This window comes from Bos indicus, chromosome 27, assembly GCF_029378745.1.
Source record: "Bos indicus isolate NIAB-ARS_2022 breed Sahiwal x Tharparkar chromosome 27, NIAB-ARS_B.indTharparkar_mat_pri_1.0, whole genome shotgun sequence".
Classification (NCBI taxonomy): Eukaryota; Metazoa; Chordata; class Mammalia; order Artiodactyla; family Bovidae; genus Bos; species Bos indicus.
The window spans coordinates 6,350,497-6,365,385 of record NC_091786.1 but is presented as its reverse complement, the minus strand read 5'-3'; the positions used below and the strand labels follow the sequence as shown (position 1 = coordinate 6,365,385).

Genomic DNA, 14,889 nt, shown 5'->3' with positions numbered 1-14,889 from the left:
CATGACTGAGTGACTGAACTGAACTGAATGGTTGTTTACCCTAAAATACAGTTTCTACAAGAAGAGCACAGTAAATGCTTAATCTTTTCTCTTATATACCAGTTTCCAGAGTGATAAGTTGGCACCGTAACAAACTCCAAGTGTAAATAGTATTGTTTTTTAAGTATCAGTATGACCTCGTGGATTTTTCTATATTTGGTGTTTAAAATATAATTTACTGTTATATTTTTGTGTATTTAATGTGTTTCTATATTATATATTTAATCAGATATAGTCATAATTCTCTGCCAGGATGGAAAATGCTCCATCCTAGCCTAGGGAGTCCCTCTCAGATTGGAGCCAGTGTTCTCTGGACATTCACCAGCCTTTGGTAGCTTCTCTACTATCTAGCACAATGAGACTCCAGACTCATCTTGTCCATCTCATGCTCCGTACTTGGAACCTGCCGCTTCTATAAGACATCCTGGTTCTTTCTAGTGGCAAAGGTAACGACCCATGGCCTGTGTGCTAGGGGTGCTCATTGCTACTTCACTGTCTCTGCATTTGTAGGGGTGGGGCTGAGAAATATACACTTGTTAAGAGGGGGAAAGTCCAGATTTTATACTAATACATCCAATTCAAATTTAAGGCTATAGGATTTTAATATAACCTTTTAATTTTATATGAATCTTTTCTTACGTCAAAACTCTTGGTTCTGATGATGTTTCTCATCCTCCCCCCAACCTGACTTTCATCTTGAGAAGCTTCAGATGGACACACAGGCAAGATTAGTACAGTGTGTACCTGTACATCCTCCCTCCGGATCCACCATTTGTAATCACTTTGCAAATTTAATTTGCTTTGAGCAATTACAGAGGAAGTTGCCAGCTTTGTGACATTTCAGCCAGCCCTAAATGCTTCAGCTCGTACCTCCTAGGAACAGGCCATTCTGCAGCAAAATGTCAGTGCAGGAAACAACTCAGATGGAAATCTCTTAGATACTGCTCTGAGGAGGGGCACTGGTCATGGCTTTTCCACTGGACAACAGTCATGTTTTGCATCTTCAAAATATATGTTCTCCATGCAAACTCTGCATACATTTTACACAAATATACATGTATTTTGTGAAAACAAAATTCTTCAAAAGTACTTAACAGGAAGCCACTGCCTTTCAATGTTTTTCACATTCACCTCTGCTCCTTCTCTGAATGACATGCTTACCCCTCTTATTTTCACTTATCAACTTTAAACACCATCTGTTGTCTCATAAACCACAAGGACTTAGTTGATACTACCCACTCCCCTAACCACTGCACCACCAGGGAATTCCCCCACATTTTTATACTGCTTGATTTTTTTGTGTGCTTGTGACTGATCAAAGTGGAATGTGGACTTGTTCTTGCCAGAAAAGGGAAGGCAACCCTCTTTCTCCCAGCAGTGGGTGTCTACAGGCCTTGTGGTGCAGAGATGACAAAAGGCAGGGGCAGTGGTCCTGGAGAATGCTTCTGTGAGTGATGTGTAAGTAGATCATGTGACGGTGCCGGAGTTAGAAATGGTCCTCCAGGAACCAGCTATTAGGCCTCCTTACTCAGGATAGTTTTATGGTCCTAATGAAAGTTCTCAAATGCTAAGGTTAACAAACCCATAGCCCACGGTCCCGACCCAGGGAGGAGGAGGGGCAGCAGTTCTGGGCTCAGTAGATGGACAGGCTGCTGAGATTGCTGGGTCTGGGGATTGGCTTCTGCTACGAATGAGGGGGGCCTGAGGCTCTGTCATTTATCACGTGCTCTCGGTCTCACCTGGACCCCCTGCATTGCTCACCTGTAGATCTGGTGATGAATCAGAGTGGAGGTGGCAGGGCTTATGGCCTCGTCAGCATCCCCCAGTCCCATACTCGGTGGGCTTTGCAGCCTGGCATGTCTGCCCTTTTGAACTTCAAACTTTCTTAATCTCTTCCAAAAGGAGACACAAGACTCATTCTAGTCTCAAAGGCCGTCCTCCTCACAAAATCCTTTTATTAAAACAATGGTTACAAATACTCCACGTGGCTCCTGAGTGCCCTCTGCCATCGCTCCCAGCTCAGAGTCAACGGATGCAGCACTTGGCTTTGCCCCTGTAGCAGGTGCCTTCGATCCTGTTGTAGAGGGGGCAGGGCGATAGGTTGCAGGTCCCCCCTTTCCTGGCACATATGTAGCTGTCAGACTGCTGGCCGAGAGCCATAAGCTGGCCAGCACCTGAGAGAAGGGAAAAGCAACCATGTCAGACTCCTGGCTTGCGGCCACAGGGATTTCAGGATAAAGCAGGACAGACAGCCCTTTGCATAGCACATCACAGGGATTTCCCTTGCAAGAGCTTCACACCAAGATGACCTGAGGAGCTACTCGTGAAACACGGCATCTGAAGAGCCCCCTCAATGCTGGTGGGTTATGGTGTCTCCACACTTAGTGAGCCCTCATTTTTTGGCATTATCTTTGAAGATTCAGTACATTGTAGGGCCAAAAAGGAATAGCAACATATCTTATCAGAGTGCTTTGGTTACGTTCCTTATTATAGAATAAGTCTGTGTGATTTTTAGCAAAGCACTCAAACATTCTGAACCCCAGTTCTCAAATTTAAAATTAAGGAGACTAGATTATGTGATCTCAATCACTTTCAAGATTCTGAGGCTGGTCATCTTTCTTTTGGTTGGGAAATAGCACTTTTATGGTTACTTTTTTTTTAATTTAAACTTTTTATTTTATATTGGAGTATAGCTGATTAACAATGTTGTGATAATTTCAGGCGGATGCAAAGGAACACACCCATACATGTACATGTATCCATTCTCCCCCAAATGCTCCTCCCATCCAGGCTGGCATGTAACATTGGGCAGAGTTCCATGTGCTATACAATACGTCCTTGTTGGACGTATAGTACTTATATATACCATTTTATATATATATATATATATATATATATATAATACTTATATATACATATATAAACCGTTTTATATGTAGCAGTGTGTACATGTCCATCCTATTATGGCTGCATTTAATTCTCCAAGAAATGTATCACTTTTTCCTAACTAACTGACAGAGGAATAGAGATTAAATGTTCTCATTATCTAATCAGTCAATGGTTATATTATGTTAAAAGATGCAGGAAAATATTGGAAAAAATTCAACATTGATTCATGATTGAAAAAAAGAAAGAAAGAACTCCAATAAATAAGGACCTGGAGGAAACTTCCTTAACCTGATAAAGAGTACTTACAGCAGCCTACAGCACACTGTACACTTAATGGTCAAGCACTGAAACATTCCATGAGATGGCAATCAGACGAGCGTAACTGCTAGTCATTATCATTCCACATTGTACTTGAGGCACTAGTTAGGGGAATAAGATAAGAAAGAAAGAAACAAAAGGTAGAAGTGTTGGAAAGGAAGATAAAAATCTGTCTCTATTTGCAGATATTATGATTATATGTAGGCAGTCTAAAAGGAATTAACAGGAAAGCTTAGCAAATTTGCTATCCATGAGATCAATATACAGAAAGAAAAAAAAGAATTTTACTTCTGCAATCAACAGGAAAAAAAAGAAAGAAATAAAAACACCTTATAGAAGAGCATAAAACATGCCTTGTTACAAATCTAAAAAATAATGTGCAATATCTCTATCTGTAAAGAATATAGTATTTTTTTTTGTAATTTAAAGAGGCCCTCAATAAGTAGAAATGCTATGCTTAAACATTGGAGGATTAATTATTTTTAAACTTTTAATTTTCCCCCAATTAAGCGACTTCACTTTCAATTTCATGCATTGGAGAAAGAAATGGCAACCACTCCAGTATTCTTGCCTGGAAAATCCCAGGGACGGGGGAGCCTGGTGGGCTGTCATCTATGGGGTCGCACAGAGTGGGACATGACTGAAGCAACTTAGCAGCAGCAGCAGCAGCAAGCTGCAGTGCTAGCCCAAAACCATGAAAATCCCAGGAGATTCTTGCAGTGAAACTTGAAGAGCTGATTCTAAAATTTTTGTGGTAATTCAAAGGACCAAGAATAGCTAAGGCAGTCTTAGCAAAAAAGGCAGGAGAATTTGCTTTACTGGATTTTGAGACTAATTATAGAATGCAATGGCAACCCACTCCAGTATTCTTGCCTGGAAAATCCCATAGATGGAAGAGCCTGGTTAGGCTGCAGTCCACAGGGTAGCTAAGAGTCGGGCACGACTGAACGACTTCACTTTCACCTTTCATGCATTGGAGAAGGAAATGGTAACCCACTCCAGTATTCTTGCCTGGAGAATCCCAGGGACAGAGGAGCCTAGTGGGCTGCCGTCTATGGGGTTGTGCAGAGTCGGACACAACTGAAGTGACTTAGCAGCAGCAGCAGCAGCATAGAGCCACTGTAATTAGACCAGATGGTGAGGATACAAACATACCAACTGAACAGGGCAGACGAATATACAAACAGAATAGCAGAAGATGCCCAAGGAGATCCATGCAGATACTGAAAGTTGAACAACAGTGGCTCAGCATAACAGTGGAGGAAAATGGTCTCCTCCGTGCTTGGTTCTGGAACAATTAAATATTCATAATGGAAAAAATAAACCCTTTACCCTTAGTCACACCATACGTGCACATTAAAAATCACTGCCAGATGATTATAAACCTAGATGTAAAAGGAAAATCAATAAGCCCTCAGAAGACAACACTGAATATTCTTCATGCCTTTGGGCTAGAAAAAGATTTCTTAAGGCACCAAAGTACTAACACTAAAGGAAAAAATATGACACCCTTAACCACCTTAAAATAATGTGGAAAATTCTGAGAGTGAAAAACTAAGGCACAAGGTGAGGGAAGATATTTGTCATGCTTACAGCTGACAGGGCTGCTATGTAGAATCTATAAAAAACTACTCCAGATTACAGGGCCTCTTCTCCGACCAGCCTCCACACCCAGGAGACCAATCACTTAAAAGAGCCATGTCTGGGGCACCCCTGGTGGTCCAGTGGCTAAGAATCTGCCTTGCAATGCAAGAGACATGGGTTTGATCCCTGGCCCAGGAAGATCCCACATGCCTCAGAACAACTGAGCCCCATGTGCCACACTACTGAGCCTGTGCTCTAGAGCGTGGGATCCGCAACTACCGAAGCCCACGTTCTGGAAATCCCGTGCTCATCCCCAACAAGAGAAGCCACTACAACAAGAAGCCTGTACACGCAACAAAGAGCAGCCCCTGCTGCATAGCTAGAGAAGGTCCTCACATCAACGAAGACCCAGCACAGCCAGAATGAAGAAATAGATCCTTACAAAGAAGAAGCCATGTTTGATTCTGTGACTCTCTGGTTTGAAAGCCTCTGGGGCCCACCTGAACACTGATGGGGTCTCCTGCTGCCTCAGGCCTTATTGACCTGTGCTTCCCTACATCCCTGGCTCCTCTCCTGAGCCCTCACCCTGGTCCCAGCATGCTTTGTGCCTGGACAGCCCTGCAGAGTTGGAGCTGATGGCCTGGGTTTGACAGAGTCGCTGCTCTGTCTGTTACCAATCATGTGACTTTAGCCAAGTTATTAAACCACAGAATGGGGGTAATGATTCTTCCTCCCCATAGTGGAGCTGGGAGGACTAGAGTAAGGGTAAGAGCTCTGTTTTGTTTTGTTTTGTTTTTTTCCTCCTTCAATGCAGGAGACCAGGGTTCAATCCCTGGGTGGAGGAAGATTCCCTGGAGAAGGAAATGGCACCCTACTCCAGTATTCTTGCCTGGGAAATCCTATGGATGGAGGAGCCTGGCAGGCTACAGTCCATGGGGTCACAAAGAGTCGGACACGACTGAGCGGCTCGCCTACCTCCTGGGCTCTCATACCAGCTCTCCTTCCCATGTGGTTTGTCCTTGCCCTCTCTCATTTTGACAGAGGCAGAGTGAAGAGACAAAATAGGTGATTAAATAGTTAATCCCACTAGGGGACTGAAAGCAGAAAAATATTGGAGACCCCTGTAAGTTAATGATCACTTGAGAGCAGGCTTGCTTAACCATAAAACCAAGCAGGCTTCAGTTCAGTTCAGTTCAGTTCAGTCGTTCAGTCATGTCTGACTCTTTGCAACCCCATAAATCGCAACATGCCATGCCTTCCTGTCCATCACCAACTCCTGGAGTTCACTCAGACTCACATCCATCGAGTCAGTGATGCCATCCAGCCATCTCATCCTCTGTCGTCCCCTTCTCCTCCTGCCCTCAATCCCTCCCAGCATCAGAGTCTTTTCCAATGAGTCAACTCTTCACGTGAGGTGGCCAAAGTACTGGAGTTTCAGCTTCAGCATCATTCCTTCCAAAGAAATCCCAGGACTGATCTCCTTCAGAATGTACTGGTTGGATCTCCTTGCAGTCCAAGGGACTCTCAAGAGTCTTCTCCAACACCACAGGTCATAAGCATCAATTCTTCGGTGCTTGCTTAGCAACAAAACCATGCAGCATAGGCACAAGGCATGGCTCAAAACAGTAAAACAACAGTGGCATGAGACCCACGTCTGCCCAGTGAGCTCAGTGAGTCAATGATCCCCAGACATGGTCTCTGCACACATAGTAAAATTAATTTGTGGACCTAGCTCGACCAAGAAGGGATGAGAAAATGCCCCTGTTCAACCTGGAGGAAGAGCAATGCTGGAAGCATGATGTCCACCTAAGAAAGTCAAAGAAGTTCTTCTCCCCCTCCCCACTTTTCCATTGCTTATAAACAAAGGCAGTAAGTTTTTGGGGTGCAGCACCCCATTGTCTGCCCACTTTTAAACCTCACAAATGTCATAGTCTAATAAATCACTTCTATCACTTTGGAAATGGCAACCCACTCCAGTGTTCTTGCCTGGAGAATCCCAGGGATGGTGGAGCCTGGTGGGCTGCCATCTATGGGGTCGCACAGAGTCAGACACGACTGAAGCGACTTAGCAGCAGCAGCAGCATCACTTTGCCTGTCCTTGAATTCTTTTCTGGGCTAAGAGATAAAGAACTTTGGTACCAGAGCTCTTCAGAAACACCCCTGGCCAAAAATGACTCCAAACAGTTTCACTTTCAATGGTTTAATTAAGTTGGGGCTGAAAATCCAGATTCCCACCTCGGCCAGGCAGATAACACAGCTCCGTGAAATGGGCTGAGGTGAGGCCGTAGGGACTGGTGGGGTGTTTGGGGTCCCGAGGAGTGCATCCTGTGTGAAGGCAAAGCCACTCTTGAGCCGCAGCTCACTGCTGCCATGCAGGAATCTGCCACATCTGTTGTGTCTTTAGGAGAAGATGGCACCCCACTCCAGTACTCTTGCCTGGAGAATTCCATGGATGGAGGAGCCTCGTGGGCTGCAGTCCATGGGGTCATGAAGAGTCGGACACAACTGAGCGACTTCACTTTCACTTTTCACTTTCATGCATTGGAGAAGGAAATGGAAACCCACTCCCGTGTTCTTGCCTGGAGAATTCCAGGGACGAGGGAGCCTGGTGGGCTGCCATCTATGGGGTCGCACGGAGTTGGACATGACTGAATCGACTTAGCAGCAGCAGCAGCAGTAGCAGCAGCAACATGTACACACTGCTATATTTGATTTGGATAACCAAAGGGCTTCCCTGGTGGCTCAGCAGGTAAAGGATCTGCCTGCAATACAGGAGACACAGGAAACTTGGGTTCAACCCCTGGGTCAAGAAGATCTCCTGAGGAGGGCATGGCAACCCACTCTATTGTTCTTGCCTGGAGAATCCCATGGACAGAGGAGCCTGGCGAGCTACACTCCATGGCATCACAGAGACAGACATTGACTGAAGCCACTGAGAACACAGCCAAAAGGACCTACCAAATAGCACAGGGAACTCTGCTCAATATTATGTAACAACCTAAACTGGAAAAGATTTTGAAAAAAGAGTAGACACATGTATACGTACAACTGAATTATGTTGCTGTACACTTGAACATAACACATTTTTCATCAAGTATACTCCAATATAAAATTAAAAGTTAAATAAAATTTTAAAACATTTTTAAGGAAAGAAGATAAAAATCTGATTCTTTTGTGATATATCTTGACTTTTAATTGGGAGAGAGTTAAATATTATTTTGAAAATTCCATGAACTCAAAAATGACTTTCATCATTCCCTCACTTCTCAGCATCCTCAACAAAGCCTTCCCAGCTCCTCGAGACCCTGTCAGCTCTCACCGTCACGTGTTCCCCTAGTATTGTGCTCTTAACAGCATTTCACAGCACAACTGTCATTGGCTAAGGAATTCTGTAATCGGTTTGCTTGTGCTCTGCTTCTCAAATGTGCAACCATGGATTCTGGGGCTGTTCCCTAATGCATCCCCTCATCCTGGGGCAATGCCTGCCTGCAGCAGCTCTTCGCCGGATACTCCTTGAACAACAAGGACACAGCCTCAGCCTTTCTCAGCACCTCTGTTGGGCTCCTGTCCAGCTTCTGCAGGGACCTGGGTAGCCTTGCCACTGTGACATTATTCCATGTTCACACAAAGACCATCCGTGTAAGCTAATAGTGGGCGACACAGGCCTTTTTCTCTGACCAGGATAAAAACTGCCCAAGAACACCAAGTCTTAGGATCTCCTGCAGTGACCACAAAGCGCTGGTTCCCCGGGGCCTCACAGGCCTCGATTCCCTACCTGTGAAACGACCCGGTCTGAGGGCTCTTCCAGAAAAGGAGTGAACCGACCCTGTAGGGGTTCGGGGTGGCTGAGCAGTGCCGCCTCCCTCCCTGCACTAGCCCCAGGCCTCTGGCATTGGGGCAGCCTGCTGGCAGGGCGGGTATTGCAGGGGCGGCTGCAGCAGCTGCAACAACCAGCACAAAGCAACGAACACGCAACCACAAGGAGGGGAAACACCCCAGCTGGCAGCTGAGCACGGGGCACCTCAACCCTGGGACACAGGTTGGGGACCCTGGTGTGTTCTGATGCAGAAAACACCTGGGGTCTTCCTCCCCTCCAGAAGTTTCGCATCCCCCGGAAAATGTGGTATCGAGCTTGCCCTTCCCTGCAGCCCCTTTCCTGGTGTGAGCATCTCAGGGCTCAGAGGGGGTGCTCCATCTGCAGGGACCCTGCTGCTCAGGCCCCCCTAGCTCCAGCCCAGAGGTGGGGAGGACCTCACTCCACCCCTTCTAGAAGAGCAGTTGGGCTCGGCGAGCAGTCCTGAAGGTCCCCATCCTGAGGCCCTCTTTGCTGCTGCTTCTGTGCAGACAGGGCTTGCCTGTCGTCCAAGGGCAGTATCTAAGCCAGTCCAGTTTACGCTGGGCATGCCATCAGATCAGCTGCCATTTCTGGAAGGAGTGATTAGTAAGCGCAATTCCTCCTGCGTGTCCCCAGGAACACGTTTTTTCGAGGCTTTGGATGAGATGCCTGTAATCCTACTTAGATGTCACAGACTGAAAACAACTCTTCATGTTAATATAGTGGCTTTCAAACATTTTCAGTGTGAACTGAGCTGCGGTAAGAGACTTTGCACGGCTGTTCATGAACTCACGTGCTGTGAGATGAGTATGATAACAGCAGGACACTGCATGGATTTCTCTGAGTCTCTTAAGGGTCCCGACTGGAAACATTAAAGTCTGCATTGGAATACTTCGGAACCCAGCTGTCCGAGGGGAGCTCTGAGGAACCCCTGGAGTAAGTGAGGCACAACTGCACAACGACGTGCTGGCCTGGAGGAAAGCACAGCGGGGCTTGCAGGGAATTCCAGAGCTTAAGGCTCTTAGAGCCCTCTGCCGCAGCCCACTCACTCTGCCAACGTGGAAACTAACAGCCAGAAGAGGTGACTGGCTGGAGACGACCTGGGATTGAGTGGCAGGGCTGGGATAAACTGTGTTCTTGATTCTTCTGGCAGGCAGGGGCTCGCCTTCTCTTACACCAGGGGCATTGCTGCTTTGACCCTGAGGAACTGGCATCCCCTGGCCTGACACAGAGCTCCCCTGCGGTGCACTGGGGAATGGGCCACCCTGGAGGATGTGAGAGGATTTCTCAAGGAAGGTGGATCCCTGAGTGTCTGCACACGAGTCAAAGACTCCGGTGGAACTGGTCTTGTGGGCAGGGCAGGTGGCACCTGCTTGCAGGAGAACATCTGGGAGCGTCCACCCTGGGCCCTGGCAAGAGACGGGGTGCACCTCTGGGCTGGCTGGGACACTGTGCCTCTCGGGGGTAAGGGGGCATCTTGCAGATGGAGTAGGGGTCCCCTTCACAGAGGATACTTTATGGAATCCCAAGACAGAGACAGGGCTTGGGTTGTGGGGGCTGCCTGGCACCTGACATCCCCACCAAAGGCAGAGGGAAGGGAGCCCTGAGGGAGACATGAGAGAGAAACAGGAGGGCTCTCCTGCTGCTCAGCTGCCCTCAGGCTCCTGGGAGAACTAGCCCAGGGAGGCTCTAGGCAGGCAGGTGCACTCCTTGCACTCAGGATGGCCTGGACCCCTCGGTCAGACCACCCCATGCCATCTGCCCCCGACAGGCCGCTTAGCCCCGGAGAGGCCTTCCTGCTGCCTTGGGTTTGGGTTGCAGAGAAGGTCAACCTCAGATGTGTACCCAAGTTCCAGCCCCGGGTGCTGCAGGGTCCTGGCTCACCTGGGCCCAGCTGGGAGAGAAGCAGGCCGAGGGCCAGCAGCAGCAGGTGGAGGACCCTCATGGTGGCCGCCGGCGGCCAGAGGCCCAGGGAGGGAGGCTCAGGGGAGGCCGGGCTCCATAGGCTCCAGAGGCAGCAGGGTTACCGCCTTTATAGGGCTGGAGGATTGCACAACCGCACACACCAACGTGAAGGGCGGCGTCCAAGGCCAGGGAGAGATTCGAATAAATAACCCTTCACGTCAAGCCCTGAGTTGTCAGGGAGTCATGTGGACGCGCATCTCCCTTCGGCTGCAGCTGGATCCTGCGCTGGGCTTGCAGGCCTGGAGGCGGCGCCTGCTCTGCTCTGGGTCCCCGAGGAGCCGCTCAGATGGAGTTCCTGGGACGGGAGTGCACGCTGGAACCCTTCCTGCCAGAGGCTCAGGGAGCTGGAGAGGTGGCCCCGGGGGCACTGAGTCAGGCGGCCACCTGGCTGGCAGCCCGCATCAGGCCTTTAGCTGAGCTGCACTCTCCATGCGGTGCCCCAGACTTCACCCTTCTGCTGCTGCTGCTGCGGCTAAGTCGCTTCAGTCGTGTCTGACTCTGTGCGACCCTGAGATGGCAGCCCACCAGACTCCCCTGTCCCTGGGATTCTCCAGGCAAGAACACTGGAGTGGGTTGCCATTTCCTTCTCCAATGCATGAAAGTGAAAAATGAAAGTGAAGTCTCTCAGTCGTGTCCGACTCCCAGCGACCCCATGGACTACAGGCCACCAGGCTCTTCCATCCATGGGATTCTCCAGGCAGAAGTACTGGAGTAGGGTGCCACCACCTTCTCCAGGACTTCACCCTAGTCCCTCACAAAAGCTGGGCTGTTTCCTTTCCTCAAACCTTTAGGGATAGGATTTTCTTCCTGCCCAAGGTTGACTAATACTAGTCTTTCTAGTTTCTGGCTGGTGTTGCTTTTTTTAATCAAAATATCTCTCAAATCTTTTATAATCTATGAGCTTCTTCTGTCACTTAAACTTTTTTTTTTTGCTCAAGACAAATTTTTTGGAGCAGTTTTAAGTGCACAGCAAAATTTAGGGGAAGGGACAGAGTTCGTCGTATTCAAACATTTCTCCTTTCACTCACTGACTCAGGTGTGTATATGTGGTTTCTGTTATGTGCTGGGTGGTGTTTAGGGTCTTGGGGTGCAGTGAGGACCAAGATTTATGTTGGTTTCCTGCAAAAGTCTAGTTGAGGAGATGGACCAGCAGACAGGCCGCTGCCATGGCACTGGATAGGTGCTCTGATTGGCAGCAAGTGAGGACCACGGAACAAGGTGGGGATCTGAGGAAGAGTGTGTGAGTTTGGCTTTGGTTTCTTCCTTAGGCAATAGGGAGGTCTGGAAGATTTGAATCAGGAGAAATACACAAGCCAGTTGCCATTTTAGAAACCATCTCAGGGAAGTGTGGGTGGAGAAAGAGAAGACTGGACTTGGGAGGCCAAGGGAGGAGCTGGTGGAGCAATGAGGGTCTTAACTAAGGTCGTGGAGCGGGGAAGAAAGGAGACATGGATTCAGGGATGTTAAGAAGGAAAAGTCTCGCAGACACTGGAGACAGACTGAGCTCGATTCCTGGCTCTGTCTAGGAAAAAGGTGATGCCCCGGACCAAGGTAGCATAACCCGGAGGAGGAGGTGATTTGGGGAAGTGGTGGTGAGTTGCATAGACATTTCCGCAGAAGCAGTGTCTCGGTTTGGGTTTCCCGAGATGCAGAATGTGAGCCCAGAACGTGACTGAAGGTGGAGAGCTGGGAGAGTAAAGAGAGGGGAGAGGTGACTGGACGAGAAGGAAGCAGACAGAGACGTGTGCCACCAGCCTGAGGTTCCCTTCCTCGTCAGTGGCAGGGCTCCAGGCTCCTGCTTTCTCTGTGGAGCTGCCGGGCCTGTGGAGCTGCTGGGACAACCTCTTGGCTGGACTTGCCCCATCTGTGAACCAGGGAGATTCAAGACAGAGCCCGTCAGGTCAGCACAGCTGGAATGTGTGGTGTTTACACAGATCAGGGGAGGGACTGGCGGGGCACCTGTGTGCGGCGCTCCTTAGAGTAAGAACAGCCACTTTCACTGACAGCTCACGGGCCCCGGGCCAGCCCACGTGCCCTGCGTGACTACTGAGCATGGAGCGCTCTGCAGCAGAGATGGACTCGACTGCATTTCAACGATATTTATGACATAACCACCATGTGCTGAGCGCCGCAGGAGGGAAGAAGGCGCCCTGCTCCTGGGGGCTGGCGGCTCCTGTGGGTGAGCCTCTCTCTTGTTTGCCAGCCACCTCCTCTGAGAAGTCCTCCCTGACCTTCCCTTGTCCAGAAGTGCCTGGTACTTCTGGGCTGCCCCTTTTACAGCCTCCTTCCTGTCATGTTCTTGGCATGCTGGCTGCTTCCCCTGACATCAGTGAGGTCTGAGGGAGGGGCCGCATGGAGACCCCCATCATCTCCCCTCCCAGGAGAGTCTGCTGTTGGTATAGATGACCAGTCGCTGGAGGAAATGAATGAAGTGAGTGCTGCCATGGACTGAATGGTGTCCCCCAGTTGCCCATGTTGAAGCCCTGTGTTTGGAGGTGGGCCCTTTAAGGAGGTAGTTAAGGCTGAAAGAAGTCACAAGGCCCCATCCCTGTAGGACGGGTAGTCTTATAAGCAGAGGAAGAGATTCATTGCTCTCTTTGCCACATGAGCACACGATGAGAAGGCCACTTCCAGAACCACGAGACAGGAGCTTCTGCCCTTCAGGCTCCCAGCCTGTGTGTTTCGTTACAGCAGCCATCCCGACTAACACACGTGTCTGCACCTCGGTTAACTCTCCGTCTCCTAGGACCTCAGAACTCCCGGTACTCCACTCCTGAGAGCTCCCCAAACTCTTGACACCCCAGCGATGGCCCTTCTCTAAATGCCACAGCCCACGTTTGTGAAAGGATTTCAATCTGAAATGGAACCAGAAGATATAAAATGGAAAATCTTATGCATGTGCCCTCAGAAAAGTAAAACTTCAGGACTAGAAACAGAATTTCTGTAAATGCTTGGTTCACAGAAAAGTGATAATATTACAGTTTTCTTAAATGAGAGGGCCTTGGTCATAGGTTGCCTCATATCAGCCTTGGAGGGTTTGCTTATGGTTCCAGAGGTGAGAAAAAGAAATGACCTGGGTTAGGCTCATCTGAGCTTTGTTTGCCTGCCTGGGCTGGTTTTGTCTGCTCAGGGAACTTTCAGGCCTGGTCTTTGTACTTTTTTAAACTGATTTTTATTTTAATAGACTAACTGGACTCTCCCTTCTTTACATTTCCTGGCCATAAACATAGCCTACTCCACATCTTTGACTGACTCACTTATGGCTTCTACAGTTTGTGTGCCCTGATGCAATTACTGCTGTTCCTGAATAAACTCATCTTTTCGGCAATTTTGCGCTCACCTCAGTTTACCTCTTCACGTGGTCCATGGTAGCTATTTCCACTCCGCTCTGCTGTGTCTGAAAACAGACTCAAGGCCTTGTTTATAGTTTGGGGCCACGTCAGGAGGGCCTGCATCCCTCACTGCTTTCCAGAGGGCGGAGATCATTAACACTCTTTGCCTGAGAAAGCTCGGGTCAGGGTCTTTTCAGGGAGAAACTTCAGATTTAAGCACATTTGTGTGGGGCAAAAGAAAAAAAAATATACGTGCGTGCACATCCACATATTGAAACACAGGGGAAACCTGGAGACTAACAGAAAGTCACCGAGTGGAAGCAGTATTTGCTTCTGAGAAGGGGCAGGGGTTTGGAGGGACAGGCTGGGGAGAGACCCTCTGTGTTCCCATGGAAGGTCTGCATCCTGATTATTCGGTTAGTGGAGCTCACATGGTGGTCAGGGGTGGCACATGCCCCGGAACTCCCTGCACTTGCTCCTGTTCTCTCCCTGGTGCCTGACCTTGGCTGCAGCTGGCTGGGTCCTGTCCTCGTCTGCTGCTCTCCAGGGCACGTCTGCCTCACGGGCCGCGTGGCCAGCCACTTCCCAGAGGCAGGAGTTGTTTGCATCAGGTGTTGATCACACCTCCCTCCTGAATCAGAGCTCAGGTGCCGCTGGGTGCAGATGACCTCAGGTGTCCCAGGCCACCTGCCACCCTCACGTTCCCATCCAGCAAAAGAAGGTGGTGAATTCTATGGTGTTTTTTAGTGGCCAGTTTCCAAACGAGGCAGCCCATCAGAATCACCAGGGACACCTTCACGAAAAGCTCCTGCTTGAAAATTGCCTGCAGTGAAACTCTAGAATCTGTCTTTTATTTTGGGCTGTGCTGCACAGCTTTGAAGGATCATAATTCCCTGACCAGGGGCGGAACACTTGCCTTGGCAATGA

At 48.9% G+C, this 14,889-nt stretch overlaps 1 long non-coding RNA gene across 1 annotated transcript; it reads right to left on the bottom strand.

Annotated features, from left to right (window-relative positions):
* Positions 1 to 1,974: 1,974 nt before the first annotated feature.
* On the bottom strand, positions 1,975 to 10,732 carry LOC109553495 (uncharacterized). Its single transcript, XR_002180046.2, has 2 exons — positions 10,550 to 10,732; positions 1,975 to 2,213 (listed from the first exon to the last, which is right to left on the bottom strand). It is a non-coding gene; the product is annotated as an uncharacterized lncRNA (long non-coding RNA).
* Between the last annotated feature and the right edge of the window lie 4,157 nt (positions 10,733 to 14,889).